Here is a 20,912-nt window from a genome sequence, read left to right as displayed (position 1 = left end):
AATGGACGACATATGCTCGTGATTAATTAAATGAAGATATGCATTTATTTAGTTGTTGCCAACGTGCCGTGTGTGTACTTGTTCATGCACTAGTCAAGGGTTATTTTTTCTATTAAGTATTCACTCGGCATTCGTAGTTTGTCGTATTACTATATGACGATAAAATCATGGGAGATATTTATAAATGCATCGCTTCCTTCACGATTTCGTAACAGGTTGTGGTATTTGATAAAAGAAACGGACCTTGGTGTTATCACGTGATGGAAACAGCTTTGGATTTAGAGTTTAGTCGTGACTACTTCGCCCGGTGAAACCTGCCAGCCTCCAGTAATGATTATAATCATAATAATAGAGCAGTCGTTCATTGACTCAGCTTGCTTGATGGATCCGTTGCTACCTCGCAAGTAGAACATTATTCTTGGCTACAAAAAACTATTTAGGCATTCAAGTTATTTCGACGAAAGGTCAGAAATCCTTATCTAAATATATCACATCGTTTATCAATATGGATGTGACATCTTTGATTTAAGATTTAAATCGTTTTAGGCGATAGGTATTTTATGTAAAAAGCAGTGATAGCCTTAAATAGCCTATCGGTCGTAACCTTCCGCGGCGGTTCGGGTTTAAATCCAAGGCACTCACCTTTGACTTTTTTAGTGATGTGCGTCTTAGACATTAATTATCTCTCGCTTTAATGATGAAGGAATCGTTACGTAGTGTAAGTGTTCTTGTAATGTTTTCTACATACATATGCTTACTTACAATACTTACCTGCCGCATAAGTCTTCAATCTTAATTTAGAGGCTTAGTATTTTCGACACAGTAGATAATATCGAGCTCCTGTCGTTCAAATGACAAATTGGTAGTGTTTGATGTAAAGTAGATAAATCGAGAATGTTAAGTTATGCAGAACTATAGAACTAACAGAAGTACTAAATAATGGTTCCTTATTCAGAGTTAGTACATACATACAGAAGCAATACGATTTGTAGGATGCCTCTTCCCGAAAGGATTGAGCGACACAAGTCCTAGCATATATCATATCTCATAGGGGTAGGCAGACCAAAAACATAATAAGTACACACATAACTTGTAACAGATAAAACCAATCAAAATTTTTCTGATCCGATTAATCAGTTTAGACATAAAAGAGTGACAAACAGGCGTAATGCGCTTTGACAATAATAAGTATTAGTCAAAAATTAACGTCTCCAAAGAGGAAAGGTTAACCAATTTTAGCAATATCTGACGTCTATCTTACATGCAAGTTTCCTTAAGAAATACCCAATTTACTAAGTCTCTGAAACACTTATTTTCATCCATTTTGGAATTCCCTTGGCGTCAATTATTATTTTTCTCTCATCCCTACTCAATCAGCCTAGCCTTTATTCCAACTATGTGGGAGTCGGTTTCCAGGCCTACTGGATGCAGCTGAACGACCTATCGGAACTTCACAACTCAGTTACTTGGACTCTAACATTATACCTACGCCACGTTAAAACTGATTGTCAGGCTTGCAAGCTACTGACTACTGGTAACAACTATCAGAGATGTTTAAAAATCGCAACCGGGATCCGTAATTTAACGTGCCTTCCGAATCACGGAGGAACTCCTTCTTTATAATATGTTCACCCATCCACAGAACAACCTCGGCAAGCACAGCGTAACCATAACCTCAGAGATCTATCCGTGCGGCTGTTACTTAGCCACGAGCGTCTCCTCCTTTCGTCCTTAGTACAGTAATAAATAAACAATACATTATGAACTCATCATTACTTTAAATAGTCATGCTTCTTCATGGTCTCATTGCACGGATAATTATAACTTAAGCCCAATAAACGTGTATTTTGTTATTCAAATGTGAATTCGGCATTATGATTATGAAGCGAAGGCTAATGTGAACATCACAAGATGAACTAAATTTGCATCCGGTTGAAGGCTTTTATTTAATTGGTTTGTATATAAATTCATATTAACTGTCTTACGAATAAACAGTATTATGTCTTTAACTTCTTTAAAGTTTTAAAATTGAATAACGAATCTGAGCTTACACGAGTTTGTTACTAAGACTATTATGTTAAGTGAGGAACTAGTTAAATTTGAAAGGAAGACTCCTTGTCTCGGATCGAAAGGTTTTTAAAACTTATATAGGTTTTAATTTTGTTCGAGAGGTTGAATTAATAACAGAATCATCATCAATCCTTTTGATAAAGCCAGTTACCGTTTTCTCATAAAAATAAACATATTATCATCTTGTCAGTTTAAAATGCCAAATATTGTGTTAGTGTGAGCAGGATGTTCCATATCATAATCTATACATACATATAATATTAAATAATATACATAAAAAAAGTATCGCGATATTTTCCACCTGTACTTGGACAGCCTGGAGAAGTCCAGCCTTAAACTGCCTTATGCTGGAGGATACGCGTTTCCCTACAGTCGGTACTATCGACTATAGAGAGATTGACATCTAAAATTTACTCCAAAAATAGTTCTTACGGCGTCCGCTAGAGGCAATGATCTGATTTTGATATAAAATGGCTCTGTTGCTAGCCGGTTGTCGATAATCGATAGTGGTATAGAATGGTGCTGCTCAAGTCTTTCATCTTTCACAGTGTGGAGAAGTCTATCATTACTGTCTTATTACTGAAGGATACCTGGTGCCTAGTACCTACACTACCTAGTACCTACCTCGTAGTAGGCCAGTAACTACATTACATAGTTACATACTTAGTACGATTGTAATGATTGTAAGTTATTAATATTCTAGCGTCGAATTGAGACACGACTTATTGTTTTTGTTTCCAGCCGTGGTGCATTTTCGCTGTGAGACAATGGCTTTCCCACATTGAAACATTTTTTACATATGAACACAATGGATGTGTTGGGCAATTGTTTAACGTAAATGAGTATGCACTCAAAGATGTTGATCGGCATAATTACTTGAGTCTCCCCTATTTATGTTGATATGATAGTTTAATTTAATAGGTTTTCGATGATGTTTGAAGAAGAGCTTTCTGCTATAGGTACTTTATTTTAGTATAGTTTTTTATTTAAATATAACTCGAATACTAATGTAATGAATATTATCTAACTTAACTAGGTGCCTAGATTTTACTTTCTCATATTTAAAATTAATTGATTAAGAATTTATGAATCGATGTTACGATTAAAATCAGGTGTTTATGATAGTTTCTTATTCTCCTTACGAAGTTTATCACCGGGTTTTACGCTAACAGAAAATCGCCCTTAATTTAAATATTATATTGATAAATTATTTCACATTATGAAGTATACTTTTGTATGATAAACGATCAACATTCACCTTTTTCTTAATCGTAAACAGGTTAATATTGTTAGTGTTTTGTAACAGCTTTCTATAACCTCTTTCAGGGCTTTTAACCTCAAAAATATACATGTGATTGACTTGACTGAGGTGTTTCCGACAACTTCCCCTTTCAAGCTATAGTTATTGGTACATTGTTAAAGATATATTCGCTGATCGAGAGGTATCCTATTGAGACTACACTGTGTTTTGGTCTTGTGTTGCATATCACTGGTTATCTAAATAATTGAGTGAGTGTTCATTGCTTTCTAGCATAAAGCACGATCTCGACTTACTTTATTTGCAAGTTTGTTAGAAATTCTTATTCCGTCGGTCCTGTATGACAAAAGAGTTAGTAAAGTTCGTACTAAGTAGGCGTTCTCTGGTCTCTGCCTACCTCTGTGAGAAAAAGACGCGATTTTATGTATGTATATACGTATAAATCTTATTCAAAAGACCTGTTATAGAATTGTAAATTATTTCCCTTTTACTAAAATGGCCACATCTTCATTTTATATAATTATTTACCAGTCTTAAGTAAGTCGATAATTCAAGGTAAATCTTGTAAGGTTTAATAAAATACGATGTGTACAATTTTTTAATAGTTGCACTCGTATTACGGGCTATAAAATTGGTCGCGGTCATCAATAAGTGACCTGTGTATGTTTGTTTGTAAACTATGTTTAGTTACAAAACTTCTATATCGTAAATTTATGGACATATTTTTTTCTGTTCTATTTGAATGTCCAATCATTGATATGTATATTATCAATTGACTTTAAAATTTAAATTACATTAAAAGTAATTATAGCAGATCCATGTCTTATTTCGTGCAGTTAACGACTGTGTTTAGGTTTTAGACTTTTCAAGTTCAAGTTTCAAGTTCATACGATATCAGTAATCTATTTATTTTATTTATTTTTTATTTTAAACTTTGTATACAGAGCTGTATAAAGGCGGACTTAATGCCAGGAGCATTTTCTGCCAGTCTACCTTAGGGTGATGCAGAGATTGTTGTGAAGGTGTTTAAAAAAAAATATCATTTACATTAAATACCTACGGCAAGTAATACATGAAAAAAATGTTGCAAATATTATTTGTCATCTACAAACGTTATTTTAGAAAACACGTGAAAAGACTGGCCTTTTGAGTAAGCTAACATTTTTAGGCAATTTCAACAAACTACAACAAAAGGTTCACTACTCGCACTAAGTCATATCGCAGTTCTAAAAACAAAGATTCTAGATCAAGAACTCGTGTCAGTAGCACAAACGTTTTTAGACTCATCAAGCCATTAAAAAAGCCTGAGAAACGTCCAATTTCTGTTACAAAGTCAGTCGTGATTAGCTCATACGCAACCGCGTGCATTTGGATCGTAAACTAAAATACTTGGGCTTAGTATAATTGCTAATTGAAAATATGTTTTGCCGTCTCTGATGCACGCATTCCCGTTCGTGTGACATTTTACAATAAGAGCAAGACATTTCTAAGGCATTTCCACATAGTTATCACATGTGACAAGAACTGTATGTTGTTTGGCGTGTAGATTGTGCCAATTCATTAATGGTTGAATTCAATGTTGGGACACAGGGAATTGACACCTGCAAGCATGGCATTCTTTGTTCTTCAATTCTGATCTAGCCTGTGTAATGTACTGGCTAACAACTGCCTTACAATAACATTACACGGGCTAGCAACCAATTAAAAATTTACAAGGAAGATTCAATTTCGTTTAGGTATCCTTGGAAATATTTCTCGTTAAGGTAAAGTTATCAGAGTACCTATATCAAATTAGTACGAAACTTTCACGACTCTACTACTAGAATTTTGAGATTTACTATAGGTAGGTACTACAGTTACTATTACTTGCGTGTTATCCCACAAGTACCTAGAGGTCACTTGAAGAATGCCGGCGATGAAGCCATTTATATGCCGCTGATTCTTTGCCTCGGTTATCTATTCTATTTTTGGCAGTAAACAAGATACCTCTTTTAATAGACAAAGTCACGGAATCTATTAAATAATATACAAAGTAGTCATAAACAGGCGGATCTTGAAATCGGATTCGTAATCAAGCGAAGGTACTTAGAACAATACATAACATGGAGCGACAATGTTATTTATTATCTGAATTGCATCATGCATTAATTGTATAATGTCAAGAGGATTACATTAAAAATATGTATGAGTAGTTACATTACTAAGAATGATAGAACGTAAGCCGGAGATCCGTGTGTAAAGCCGCGTAAAGCCGCGAACTGATGATGTCTAAGATGTCTCAGTGTGAACGATTACACGATCAATGAGCTCGGCGCGTGAACAATTTACTTCATCTTTACCTTGTTGTAATGGCTTTGTCAATTGTAATATCAGTTAAAGTAGGACTAAAATACTACATAGAATATAATAATGTAATTATTACAATGGCATGAGTTTATTTCTAAAGATTTTAAATGGAGGCAGTGGATGTTATAGCATATCCGCGATTAGTAAAACTTTGTGACGTTAACTTCAATTAAGAGCTCTAGGTCGATGCCCTAAGTGGGTGCATTATATTGAAAGCCTCAAAATCTTTTAGAGTCTCACCTTTTTCTGAAAAAAAAAGCCGCTTCTGGCTAGCATTTTAAAGCTTATCTTACGAGGAAGTGCGGATAGGTGTTTGTTACCTAATGCAAAATCGAATGAAAGGACTTGATGAAAATTAGGCTTATTGACAATTTACTTATAACATGACCCTGTTGAACACATAGGCTACTTGCACACCAGCTAATCTTTGGGGTCCTTAAAATCTTAAGCAGAAGCAAGCCAACAAAAATTGTGGGATAGATACAAGCCCATTGATACGATCCATACCTAAGGCCGATACGATAGAAGAGTATCAAAGGTACCAAGTTCGTTTTACGTAACACGATCGCGTGTGTAAATCACCATAGATACAACCAATAGAAAAACTAGTCGAAAGACTTGAAGATGTTCACACAATGCCCTTGACATTGACCTCCAGTGACGTCACAATCGCAGATAGGTACCTACAATTAGTTAAATTAGTGCAACCTTTGTACGAGCTCGCGTGACTGTCCCAATTATGAAATTATAAAAAAGTAATGAGGACATTAACTTGTAGAAGATGTTGCCAAACGAAGTGATGACGTCACTATTTACAATAAAAATCTAATTACAGTACGCAAAAAAAAAACTTATTTCTATACGTGATTTAATGACGTCTTATACAGAGGCTTAGATAATGCTTGGTAGGAGTCGGCATTAAGATTTGAAATAAAAAAATAAAATATCGTTTATTCCATATACTAAACTTAATCTAATTACAAGCTTGTTTAAACGCTCCTTTAAAGCATAACGTTCCTATATACGCCCCGCTCTTCAGTTCAATTAAATAAAGAGCCCTTCTCACATCATCAATACAATTTCCATTTGGCTTCGAAACTTCGAACACTTGCGTGGTAGTCGAATGCTTAGGCCAGCTATCACATGCAAGTAGATAATCCCATCACAATAAAATTTTACGCACTCAAACCTCATAATTACTTACAATTGTATTGATAAGTATTGACATACTAACGGCTAAACGTAAAAAGTTTATAGTGACATGCGAGCATAACCTCGTGCAATCTTTAGCGACGAATAAAAAAGTTTGTCACATGATTGTTATTAGCAACCATTGATTGTAAAATTCCACAACTACTCACTGTATCCAAATGAACTTGAATATTAAAAATTCTACGTAATTTTGAAGGTTAAAGGTGTACTAAGAAAATGGGGAAAGATAATTGATATTTCGTATTGCAATTAGGGATGTTTGATTGTCAAATTTCAGATCCGGATATATCAATAACATTATTTAGGTTTCAGATACGGTTCTTTGCATTCGCATACGATATAAGCTTTTGAAGATACAGTTTACGTAATGTAGCCTGGTGACGGACGGACTGACGGGCGTACAGCTAAGTCTTAGGAATTATGCCGCGTTTTACCCTTTGGATACATAACCTTAATATTGAATTAGTTACTTATCAATATATTTTAGACTTATCCGAAGTTACATACCTACATATAATTACGCCTTCTGCCCACAGGGCAAGCAGAGACAAGAGAACGCCTTATGGTACCATCCTTACAAACTTCCTTTGCTTCATTCACATCCATAGATCTTGTCATACAGAACTGCCGGTTATAATTACACACCTCACCTATTTGCAAGACATTTACCGAAATTAACGAAACTTTTATTTCGGATATTAAATATTTACGGCAACGGACTAACATCTCTGATTACAATGTAGATCCAAAAATAGCAACAAAAACGTAACAACGGTGCACTTTAGTTTTTAGTTGAACTTCCATGAACTTAAACAATCTCTTCCTCGAACTTAAAAGGTTGAGAGTCCGCATTTTTGGTCGAAGAACAACGAACTCGTGTTACAGTTTATGATAATCAGTTTAGGTATTAAACACTAGTGTAATAAAATAGCAGTCAATCCGCGTGTAAACGTGAATCTATACTAATATTATAAAGCTGAAGAGTTTGTTTGTTTGTTTGTTAGTTTGAACGCGCTAATCTCAGGAACTACTGGTCCGATTTGAAAAAATATTTCAGTGTTAGATAGTCTATTTATCGAGGAAGGCTTTTGGCTATATAGCATCACGCTACGACCAATAGGAGCAGAGTAGCAATAAGAAATGTTACAAAAACGGGCAAAATTTTGACCATTTCCCTCTTATGTGACGCAAGCGAAGTTGCGCGGGTCAGCTAGTAAATTATAGTGTCTCCTTGGATACAGCGGTTCTTTAGTAGATAAACTAATTTACAACCATTCGTATTCTTAAAAGATTTTTGTGGGAATCTTGAATCAATTTAGTTTTGGTTCACGCAACACTCATCTCGGTCTAACAATAATGTTGGAATAGTCCTAGCCCTAAAGCCTTAGATCTATTTTGATTATGGAAAGGTGTTATCCATCATTACTATAATCTAAAAAAATGTTATGTACTCCTTTTAATTTAGCAAAATGATTGAATATTACATGATGTTCATATTCATACTTTTAGATAACTATACAATGTATGTGATTATGCTTTATTTTAGTTAATTTATCTTTAGCTGTAAAAGACTTTACCCTTATATTTTTATCGGGTATTTTTACGAAGCTTTACAGCGTGCTTACCATTAATAGCATATTCTAAAACCTTTTAACCAAAGTTCAGGCTGTGCAAATGACCTGGTTTCAATTCTGACGGCTGTCGGACTTGCAGTGATAACTCAATTTATAACAATTATTAAATTTTACTGAATATAGGCCAACAACTTAGTATAGAGCCGTGATCAGCCTTTTGTGCAAGGTTTGCGACTGGCGATATGATACAAAATTCAGAATCTTGAACATAAGTGACCCGCAGACTTATGCAGCTAAGGATGGCCTGTTTGGTACAAATACTTTATTTGGAGTTAATTAAAATCTCGATAAATCACGCATGTAAAGGCTTTCTACTAAGTTGTCGGACTATAGTTTCATAGGCTTTTGATTGTATTATAATACCCACGTGCTCGGTTTCTATGAGGAATTAAAATTAAATAATGTTTGCATAACGATGTTGTTGCGTTTATATATATTATTATGTATATCTCACGTTACACATAGCCTTAAAATAACGAACTTAAATAGTGCCTTGAAAACAACATTATAAGGAAATTGAAAGCTAAATGCTATTTTTATAGAAAATGTTATGATCGTTATCAAAATTGATAATCATTTGTTTTTTAAATAGGGAAAACTCAATTTTGGAATTGTCTTCTAGACAGTACATTTTTCCTGTTGCAGGGGGTTTCCCTGAGATAATATATATTTTTTAATAAATACAACTTTCTGTTAATTTCCGATGTGCCAGGGTGTGTTGCAAATTAATCAATATTCGACACACATAAGATAATAATCGTAATGAAAATCTCACTAAAGCGCTCCTAAAGTAAAATGTTAGTTCAAATCCTAGAAATTAGGGTTTGTTTTGCTCAGGAATATTCCTGAACTACTGTTTCTATTTTAGAGACAGGTAGTGTATTGATTCGTATTATAAGTGGAAAACTATAATTAAATATTAACTAACTGGATATTAAAATGAACTAAATATTACGGAAATTCACGCGAACCTGCATTTTGATTGTCTGAAGTATCTGCGCAAGTAATACTGGCAGTGGTCGTATGTTCGTGGTCTTTGCAGTAACTGTACCATACACCATTATAGATGAATGATGATGTAACGAGAATAAAATAAAGATTAGAAAAAAAAACCCTAGTTTTATGCCTTTTCCAGATCCTTTTTTTGTATTCAAATTATTTGTTTCATACTACTGCCCATAGATAAATCTTATTGCCATAATTAAACCTTAATTTAAGAATATACATATATTACTATATGCCATTATCTATGTATCCGTATTAGTCGTGAAAAGCTACTTTTTGTACTAAGCTATCACAGCGAAATGATTATCGTTTGGTTGTTATAATTACACGTGGTTTTCCTCGCGTTAATTCTTAGGAATTTTGGATCCGGCTCTGAATTTAATTGCAAACAAGTTATTTTTATGTGACTGTGAAACATTTTAAACAACAAATGAATACTAGGTAGGCATTAAGATATTAGTTACGGAGGAAGCACTGGTCTAATGAAGTTTAATCATATTTAATAAAATTATTTTAAAATACACCTTCGTCATTATGGGCTCGATTTTTCTGTGACCCGAATGCGCTTGCGTAGGTGTGCGTAATGCGATCCGATCACTTAATAAGATCATAAAATTAAATCAAAGTATCATGTACATATTTAGAAATTCGTGATGCGTTAGTTCTATGATCACCAAGTACTAAGGAAGTCATAAACAGACGGTAATCGATTAAACAGAATGATTTCGCTAATTAAATCAATAAACGATTGATGGCATAATCTATAATTGAAGGATTAGATAAAAATGTCAATGTTTATCTTGATTTGAAGTGGCTAATATTTAGAGAATAAGCAAGCAAGTCATCTTTGTGCCGTCCTGTGAATAAACGATGATAGATTATTCTAATAAATTGTGTTTACACTATAGGATATAACTTGTAAGTGTGGGTATCTTGAAAGCTTTGTTACAAGAAAGTTGTATAGATAAAGCAGAAGATTGATAAGTGAGGTGTGAGGTCAGCTGTAGATGGGCAGTCATGTGGTCGTACGTGTCTGTCGGCGCCGTCCCCCCATGCGCGCGCGCACGCGGCTCATCCCCGCTACGACGAGTATATAAGACATCGCCCAAACCTGCCTCGCGCTATTACAACAGTGTCTCTGTGATTTTTCCCGCCGCGATATTTTTTTAATCAACAAATAAAGGTAAGTGAACTTGGGGGAAGGATAAAAAGGGATGTTTTAAAAAGCCTAGATTTAAGGGATAGCTTAGATTTTAGGGCTTAAGTTGTTGTTTTATGTTAGGAGTTAAGTTGTTAATTTAAATATAAAATATATACAAAGGTGTATAAATAATATAGTATTAATTTAAATAAAAAAAATAGTAGATAAGGCCTGAAGCTTTACTGACTACAAATTACTAACAATAAAATCGGTGTGCATAAAAATTCTCTTAAATAAATTTTAGTAATTAATAAAATTAATGAAGTTGTCGCACAATTCATTATTTGTGATAATAAAGCGTTGCTCAAGCGCGAGCTTTAACTTAATTTATAGGCGCAGCTCGCGGTGGCGAAGTTGCGTCAATTCATTCATGCGATGATTGCTCTCGTCAAAGCTGACACAAAAATTGCCAAGTCCAGTGTCCTTAGAATTTGTACATGCTTGTCTGCCGCGGATTACAGCCAACGTATGTATGTCAAGCCGAAGTTGCAACATGCGCTAGTGCTGAGAATATGTCTGAGAGCCCTTTTCTATGAGGTTTCAACACGTGATAGACTTTCAACGGCTAAGACTTATCGGCTCTTGTGTCTACAGTACAGTCACAAACACAAACGTTAAACTCAAACGATGCAATATTAAAATGTTTACATTGTAATTTATTAATGTTTAGAATAAACATAGTGTTTCAAAATATGACACGAAGGTCGACGGCTGAAAGATGTGGACTTTCAAATATTTATATCATGTGACATAAAATATGTGAGTTAAGTAAGATTCGGCTTGTGTCAATGAAACCAGTTCTCGATCATGAGTATTAACATGAAGTACTGATAAACGATCGCCACCTGGCGTCGCCTGCGCAACACTCGATATTTATCATTGTGCTTGCTTATAACAAAATGACTTTGTACAATTTCGTGCGCGAGTAACTAAAATAGTATTCCTTATTTTTAAAAATAACATTATATTCAATCGTTATAACAATGTATGAAAACTTTATCGTAGTGTTTTTTATGGATTTCATCAAGAATTTATACGTTAGTTCAAATATTAACTAATAAGGCTACATATTTATTATTGTGTGTGAATGAATTGCAAAAAAACTAACCAAACAAAATTGTCTCAAGGATTAACACATCCTGAACGATAAATTACCGCTATACGAGTTTTCCCTTAACAATTTACGAAAATCTCATCAAATCAAATGGCAAATGTCAAATATTTAGAACAAAATGTTTTTCTTATGTTAATATTCGATATTGTTGAATTAATTTATCACGATAACAAACAATTTATATGAATCTAGGTTTGCTGAATGACTAAGCGCACTACATTTCAATATTATTATGTCAAACGAATCGTGATGGACGATAATCCGATTACCGAAATGGTAAATACTATAAGAGATTTTATTTCGACATTTCGTTGTGTCTTCTCTGTGTAAAAATACTTAAAATATCTTATTTTTTGTAATAAGTTTTTTTCTATAGCTTGTGTATATATTTCATATATAGTTATTTAAATAACATACATTATATCACGTCTGTTTTACCTAAAGATCTAGGCAAAGGTGTATGAAATACACTCACTTATCGCCATTTACAATTTTAGGCACATGTAATAGGGGGCAATCTTATTGCATTTAATTAAATAAATAAATAAATAAGTGAAACATAGAGATACATTTTCAAAACAAAAAATTTAAACCTCGAATATTACGAAACGTAGTTCGTTTAAACACTTCTGTATCCAACTATACATTGCGATGAAACTGAAGCTTAACATTGTTGGATTATAACAATAGGATGAAAATAAATAACAAACGAAACTAAGATTATTTCCATACTAACCCCAGATGACATAATGAGAAACAGTTAAGAACAATGCTAATGCTATTCCGAGGTTACTAAATAATTTCCGCTGCGAACTATAGTACAGGGTGTTAGGCAGACGGTTGTCCAAACGATATCTATCAGGCTTCTCGTCTAGACTGCTTTGGTACCATTGAACTTAAATAAAACTCCGTAAGATACTTTTAAGCCTCAAATTTATCGATTTTGTACTACTCCGGGAGAAGCAAGTTAGCGTTTGTCACATATTTACTCAATATCTTGTAGTGCATATGGTAATATGGCATATCATTTCATAATAATATCTTCGAAACGCTGAGTCCTAATTTTAGTTGAATGGTACGCACGTGTTAGCAGGGGTCCATACCAGATGTCTATAGGTACGGTTTGAAAAACTAACAGCCTGTTTATCGAAGACGATTATCTTATAAAGACATTAATTAGCTTGTGAACATTTTCGTGAGATGTGTTTCGAGGCGTGTATTATACCTATTGTATGAGACGAGTCCAAATCCCTAAGTAAAAAAATGTAGAGTATTTCTTGTGACGCGTTTTCATTCAACAAACAGGATGTTTTTCCATGTATTTTGTCTGTTACAACGTGGTATAGATATGTAGAAAATGCTCGTTTCAAAATCCCACTTCAAGTTACATATTAAAGACGAAAGTTTGTGTATAGTAACTTTTTACGCAAGATGACTGAATTAATTTTAGTATTTGGCACACAGATCAGTATTTTTTTCAGGGAATTATCGTACTTGGATAAGTTCTCAGTCTGAAGCTTATAAAATCAACACTTTTTTGTAGTCTTATAAGACTGATAAAACGTTTTATTTTGGGAATTATATTTCTTTGTGTTGATCGTAAAAATAAATGTTGGGTAGCAAGCAGTTGTGCTTATATTTTAGATTAAATATTTTAAATTTAAAACACAGGCTTACCTCTAACTGTTTTTGGTATTTTTAACGCTAGCAATAAATTAAGGTTAACACTTCTAAATAAGGTCTAATTTTCTTTTTTAGTTAAGAATTTACGTATCTTCTTAAAATATCCGTGAGATCTTGATGATTTTTTCACAACATCTCGCCCTAATCAGTATCGCTCTCATTTGAAACCGAAATTGAATGTCAAATTGCTCCAATTTAAAGAGTTAGCAGCAAGATGAAAATCCGTGTAATGATTACGCTTTTAAATATCTTCAGAACACATTTAATAGAGGGTTTTTTAGTGTCATTTGATTTGTATACTTACATATACAATTATACATACATACATATATGTGTATATACATACTAGTTTCTACTTACGGCATAGGCCACGTTACTTTTTGTTAAATAGTAATCAGTGTCCCACACTGGGATGTAAGATTTCGCTGTAAGAAAAAAAATCGGTTCAGCTGTTTTCTCAAAAGAAAAGAACAAACAAACATTCATATTAATATCTTTCTAACCGCAAGTTAAGGAAAGTTTACTTAATAGATAAACCTTGGTAAACAATACCACGAATTAGGAAAATCCGGTGGCTTCATAGAATTTATAAATCCGTTTCTTGTTTACATAGTAAATAATAATTTGGTTAGACTTTTATCCTTATTTTAATTTAATAAGTTTCTTGTGGATTCATTATCGTACAAACAAAAGAAAAGCCTCAAATTACATTCATTCAATTTAAGTAAATCTTAACTAATATGAATACCTATACTATATTGGGAACATTCAACGACATGTTTGAGTAACAAAATATTAGCAATAATTCAATTGAAATATTTCGTATTCAAATAATTGTTCATTTACAATTCTCAGTTACACGAAGCGTTTTCGAAATAAATAATTTATTACCACCGTAACCACTAACTTAACCGTTTTACTCAATGTTTAATTAAAGTAATTACAATCAAGTATCAAACACTCGAGGGGAAACAAAACGTGACGTCTGACACACACAATCCTTTTACGCAATCGGGTAAAAAGGTTGTATCCCACGAGGGCGAACAATGCCTCGGATTCTGTGTCAAATAATTAAGGTGCACTCACTCAATCACGTGAACCGAAGGACGACTTGAGTCATACTCGAATTAGTTCGACATCGATATTATCGCGACGAATCGGACAACTGCCTCTATTAGTACCTGTCGTAATCTCTCAAATCGGATGCCCGAACCATTTCGAAAGGCAACAGACCCTCGGTAAGTAACAATTGACGCGTTAGGACAAATGTCAGTGGTTGCGCAACGGTTCAAGGCTACTACATCAATGATTTATATGCGAAACGACAACATGCCTTATGAATATTCACGGGTGTCATTAAATTACTTTTTAGTTTAATAATGCCGCGGCACACGAAACGTATTCCGGTTTATTATATTTTCGTTGATTGCAGGAGTCATAATAATTATTTTAGCTTCCTTATTTGTTATAATAATATTTAAAATGTAATGATTATTATTTTTGTACTTGACACAGCTTTCAAGAAACACGCGCGTTGATGTCTTTTAAACTGCGATAGTTATTTTTATAACTTGTTCATAAGACTTTGCACTTAAGACGTTGTTCTTATCTGTTAATACACATTATCTTACTGCTACTCATTAATTCGAAAAATAAATACTTGAGGTTTCATGAAGCTGCAAACGTAACGAAGAGGGTCTAGCCTTCACAGAGTCTTTTTCGATTTTCGAAATTTTTATAGTTGCACATTTTTGAGTTCAAGAAGGGAATATTTTCTCAATCCGTTATTGTATTTCATCAAACTTAAAATGCTTAAGGGCCCATAAATAATATTTTATCATAATACATCGATATATCATGATCGACAAAGAGTATCTAACGAACAAAATACATCAAAGTACGAGCTTATTAAAGTACTTTTAAATCTCCCTAATGACTTGCATCTTCACATGAATGATGCATGTACACAAGACTAACGAAGGCATATGTTGCAACACATAATCAATCACCTAATCTATCGTAGAGTGTTTCTTCACCGATAAAAGCCTCCGGTTTGTCACTTCACTTACACAAATGACTATGTATATCGACGTACAGTTAACATAAGTATGTATAGGGTATACAAAATAATAAAAATATGTATAGGGTATAATAATAAATAACAGAAATATGTATAGGGTATACATACTTCTGTTGGCTGTTGTTCATTTTCAGTCGCGCTTTTTTATATGAAAATATAAATCGCGATTGATGATGATTATATTTTCGAGATTTTATTAATGATACATTATTTTATGCTGAAAAGTACGGACTACTTGTCAAAAAGCAATATTCATTGATTGTTAAAATACTTTGAAGTTAATATAAAACAGTAATATCACTATTCGTTGACAAGTTTTAGTCAATAAAATGCATTTGCTTTTGAAAATGCGATATACATTATATTATATTTTTGTTGCTGACTGTACATTGAAATCTACGCTATATTTTGAAATGTTTCTTTATCGCGATACTTGATACCAATAGTTTTATGTGAGGTCGATTCATCTTTAGGCCCGTTTTATTACGAATTGCGTAAATTATTCAATGAAAAATGTTGTGACATGGAGGAATAAAAGCTATATTTGTTAGTGTGTTTCTCAATTTAACACCTTTGTTTTCCATAAAGCTTAAAGAGTATAAAGTTTATTATCAAGTTTTTATAGAAGATTATATGTTTAGATTCATATCTTACCTTTAGCCCTCTACCGCATGTGGATCCAAATATGGAATTGCAAACAATAGGTTTGTTTAGATGTGATTTGTTTGTCTGAAATTTTAACAGTTGTTTTTAAACATTTGTTGTTGCTGTAATAAACAGATAGTTTATTTGACACTTATAATTAGGATATAAAACGTCAACAATCGTTTCAAGTAATAAAAAATAAAATTTTGACGTAGAACTGGAAACTCAAGTTCAATACACTAATGAACTTCAAACTGAGACAGCTTTAATATAAATATAAGATTAAAAAAATATGACCTAAAAACTCAAGCTCAGACTAAACACGTGTTGATGGTCAAGTAGTGAGTAGGTTTTAGAGCAATGATTCTCAATGTTGTCATCCTCTTTAGATACTATTTTTAAGTCAAGCTGAATTAAGTCCGCTTGGGTCTAGAATTAGTAAAAATAATATTGGTTATAATAAATGTAACTAGCAGCCGCCCGCGGCTTTGTCCGCGTTGACATTAGTTTTCCCGCTTCCACAACATTCTTTTGTTTCTGATATTTCATTTTAAAAAATCCTCCTTTTTACACCCTTTGGGGAAATTGCCTTTCTGAGTGTTTCTCTACACAACAGATTACGCGCTACAGAATTGTGGGTTTCTTGGTCTCAGGTTTGATTCCAAAATCGGAAAAAAAATGTTAGCTTCCTCTAACTTTTCTAACATGATTTTCAGTAGTTGTCCGGAGTTGACATACTATACTTGCTTAATATTTCGTATAGGCTTGCGTCCTGTTACTTGGAATCTTTATTACCAAGTTGGGGGTCTATCGTAAACCAAACAAAACATAACATTGCGGTCTGTGGTCAAAGTTTGAGGTCAATCTGATGCACATGTCATGCATCTATTGAGAGATGCGTGTTGTGTGACAAGGTCGATATAAATAACTGTTTTTATGAGTGCTATTCACTCTCGTCACTCTCGAGGCCGAATCTGTTAGCATGAGTTCACTTAGAAAAACTTCGGGCTAGTGTTGTCGTAGCCAATGTTTACCTATAACTCGCACACTGCTATTCGCGTGTAATTGATTTTTATTTAAATAAAAAGTAGTCTATTTTGACTGTATATACAACCTCACTTCGTGCTAAATTTCATGAAAATTTGATGAGTGGTTTAGCCGTAAAAGAGTTACTGATGAACATACAGACTCTTGTATGGAAGAACGGATTTAAAGAAATATTGCCCTAAAATTATTACACCAGTCAGGGCAACGAAATGTAAGATGATTTGAAATACATTATTTGTCTAGCAGAAGAAATACAGACATGATCTATAGCTGAGCAAATTTTACCGCGCATGTAAGTTAATTCGTAATCGTAGTCTGGCAACACTGTTATATCGTTCCTACAGATTGGCGAACTTGAACTTGAACATATCTGTTGGATAATAGGGAAGTTGCGAATAATATTTAGTTCCACGTGACCTTTCGCCGATCGTTAAAAACTCCATTCAAACTCGCATTGAGACTCATTGCGTAAACTTTAACATTCAAACATTCGTATTTCTTCACGCCAATACGAATTAGTCATACATTTTATTTTATTAATGTATATTTTGAGCAATTAATTTCGAGTTTGCTGCACATGGTCAAAATGTTTTGATTGTTGCGTTTTTAAGCAGAATATTTACTACATTTATTCAGTCATCATGACAACTACATCGTAAATATATATTTTTTTTAACTTTCTTATAAAATTTCGACTTTAAAGGTCCTTTTTTCCCTGTTATCTTATATCTGTGGTTAAAGCTCCTCGGTGGCGTACATTTTCGAGCTTAACTTTACATGATGTTCAATGGGACAGCGCACAGTGACACTGACGTGCTAGGCAGATTTTTCTATGTAATACACAACAGCTAATGGTGCGCCGACCGATTCAGCGTAGCAGGAAAGAAAGCCTAAGGTGTTACTTCAGAATAAAACCTAAGAATTTGCAAAGACAAGATGGTAATTGTTACGTTACAAGTCGAACTTAGCATACGCATCGTTACGATGTAAGCGCTTGTGTCATACGACATGACTCTCCGCTCACGTCAACACAGTCCTTTGTGCATACATTTACATGCTAAAATAGGATGATGAGACCGAACTACTAATATTATAAATGCGAAAATTTTTATAGATATTTCTTATTTAATTACGCCAATACTGTCTACTACTATAAACACATATTTTTCTTAATTTAATTCACAGACAGTCACTAACCACAATTAATAAGATTCTTTCTTACGCGGCCATAGTCACAGGCAGAAGATAGAAGAAAAATAAATTTTGGGACAATGTTGTTAGTGCTAGTACGTCATACAAAACCATACTACTTCAAAGTGTACGGGTCAAAACATCTTAACATCGGCCATATTAATTTGAACACAAATTATATTCTTTTTTTTTGTTACCTAATTGCTAATGTCACCTGCCAGCTACTTAAACGGACAACATAGTCTTAATCTTTTAATTCATTTTTCTGTGAGATACAGCGATTCATACTCTTAGGTCCTCTTATTATAGTTTTATTCCCTTTCGTTCTTTTGTAAAGCTCTTGTAGTATTTATTTAATTAATATACAAGACTTTTTTTGTATCTTCATCCCAAGAAACTTTGTAAGAAATTTTACTCGACTAAATGTACCATGGTTTAAACTCTGAGAAAGTAAATTCTTACAAAGTGTAAAGTTAAGTGTTTCATATCTTTTTCTCTGTATCTGTCACCTAAAACTGTTCCTACGTCGACTATAAATAGATTCAATGGCCTTTTCTATACTTTTTCATATAAACAAACATTAATATGTATCTTCAAAGTATTATTCCATGTTATCTTCCGTACAATAATATAATAAGGTGATCATAGGTGAAGGACTAAGCACTAACGAGTCGCGAGATTTTGCAAGCTTAACCTCTGCTGCACTTGTCTGAACCTTTAGTCTAAAATACTACGTTGTTTGAGCTCTTCACTACTCATATGCAACTCTTGATGAAACATTTAAATTATTAACATACGCCAAGCAGAAGGATGAAATGTCACTTCGGTCACATATTCTTAAGGCTTTTGCTTTTCAACAAATAGATCTTAAAAAGTAAAAACGTGAGCTTTGTTTGTTTCTTGGTTGATTGTTTGAACTCCAATTTGATTTTTTTGAATACTTTCTTATAGTACAAGCAACTTATTATAGACTCAAATTTATTTTAAAAGTGCTGTACGTCAACAGTCATGTTTCTACAATAATTTGATCAAGCTTACAAATCTAGCGTTATAAAACCTACAGTGAATGTATAAACAGACACCCATAGCCAAGCTACTTGGAGATCAGCGACAAAACTGTCAGTAAACACGCAATTTATGTTTTCAAATGAATATAAATCGTCGAAATAGCACCATTAGCATTCAATACAGTTGTCCGAACACATGCATCTTGCGTCTAGCGAGACTTGTAAACAGACGTTACGTAGAGGCAATAAAAATTTCACCAAACAAATGACAAATACAACAGACCACGCATTAATGACTGACAAACGAGACATGAATACTAAGTTGCTATAAGCACTCGTAATTACGACAATCGACATAGAACTTTCGCTACAACTTCCTACTTTTTTAAAATGTCTATCACTCAAATGACAAACGCGAGAGGATTGAATAGAACGTAAAACATTAAAGTATAAGTTATTCTCTAAAGAAAATCCCAAAATTAAACAATGCTGTAGGCACCTCTGACGTTTAACCAGTTTCAAAGCATTTACTTTAAAACCGTCTCTATTTTAGTCACTTAACGTAATTACCATGAAACAATACTTCCATTATCGGCTGGAGGCAATTTCGCATTCGGAAATACATTCAAAGTGAGTCTCACCGCAGATATTTACACAATGCTTTTAACATTTACAACTAAGAACAACTCACACTCGTAGTTCGTTAAATATATTCACATTTAACATTGAATACGTTGGGAAAATTATTGTAATTTGACTAATACGTGATCCCCAGTCGTGGGATATGAATCGTCGCGTTTCATTATAAGTTATAGCTTGTCATTAAACAAATTAAGTCATCGTGAGGAGCTACAAAACAATAATGGTGGTGAGTGTAGGGCACCGGTGTTTAGCAAGGTGCTAGACGAGCTCGGAGCACGAAGCAGCAGGATCGTGACCGAAACTGACGGACGACCGGCCTCGGGACGTTGCAACACATCTCGTAGAAACATTGTGGCTGAGAGACTCGCACTAAATTCGCGATTGGGACACAGATTCGCGAAGAATACCATTCAACTGTTGTACAGAACAGGTATTGTTTAACGAACACCTTCGGCGCTTTGTGAGGTCCCCATTCATCCTATTATTCTGTATAATAATGGCATTACACACGTATCTTAGCCGATAAGTGTGTTGCCTAACTGAGGTCAGCTCTCTGATATTTATCTAATATCACTTTAGACGTTTATTTAGCCATAATGATACGCTATTAGTATAATATAATGCAGCAACATTCGCTAAGAAATACACAATAAATTGCCTTTTTTAGTCGTTCTGCGAAAATATTAATGTGATACTCAGACATTTATTCGTATTTAACGACTATAGAACACGAGCACGTGTTTTTCATCGCAGTCGGCTCCTTGAGCGAATGAATTT

General features: G+C 33.8%; 1 protein-coding gene across 1 annotated transcript in view; it reads left to right on the top strand.

Moving 5' to 3' along the window:
• Positions 1-10,549: 10,549 nt before the first annotated feature.
• Positions 10,550-20,912, top strand: part of slf (C-type lectin domain-containing protein slf) — a 29,256-nt gene continuing 18,893 nt past the window's right edge. The window contains exon 1 of the mRNA XM_076135950.1: positions 10,550-10,708. The gene's annotated coding sequence lies outside the window, so the exon portion shown is untranslated. The remainder of the gene's footprint in view (positions 10,709-20,912) is intronic.

This window comes from Anticarsia gemmatalis, chromosome 3 (genome assembly GCF_050436995.1).
Source record: "Anticarsia gemmatalis isolate Benzon Research Colony breed Stoneville strain chromosome 3, ilAntGemm2 primary, whole genome shotgun sequence".
Classification (NCBI taxonomy): Eukaryota; Metazoa; Arthropoda; class Insecta; order Lepidoptera; family Erebidae; genus Anticarsia; species Anticarsia gemmatalis.
The sequence above is the reverse complement of the archived record's forward strand: the minus strand, read 5'-3'. Positions and strand labels throughout refer to the sequence as shown.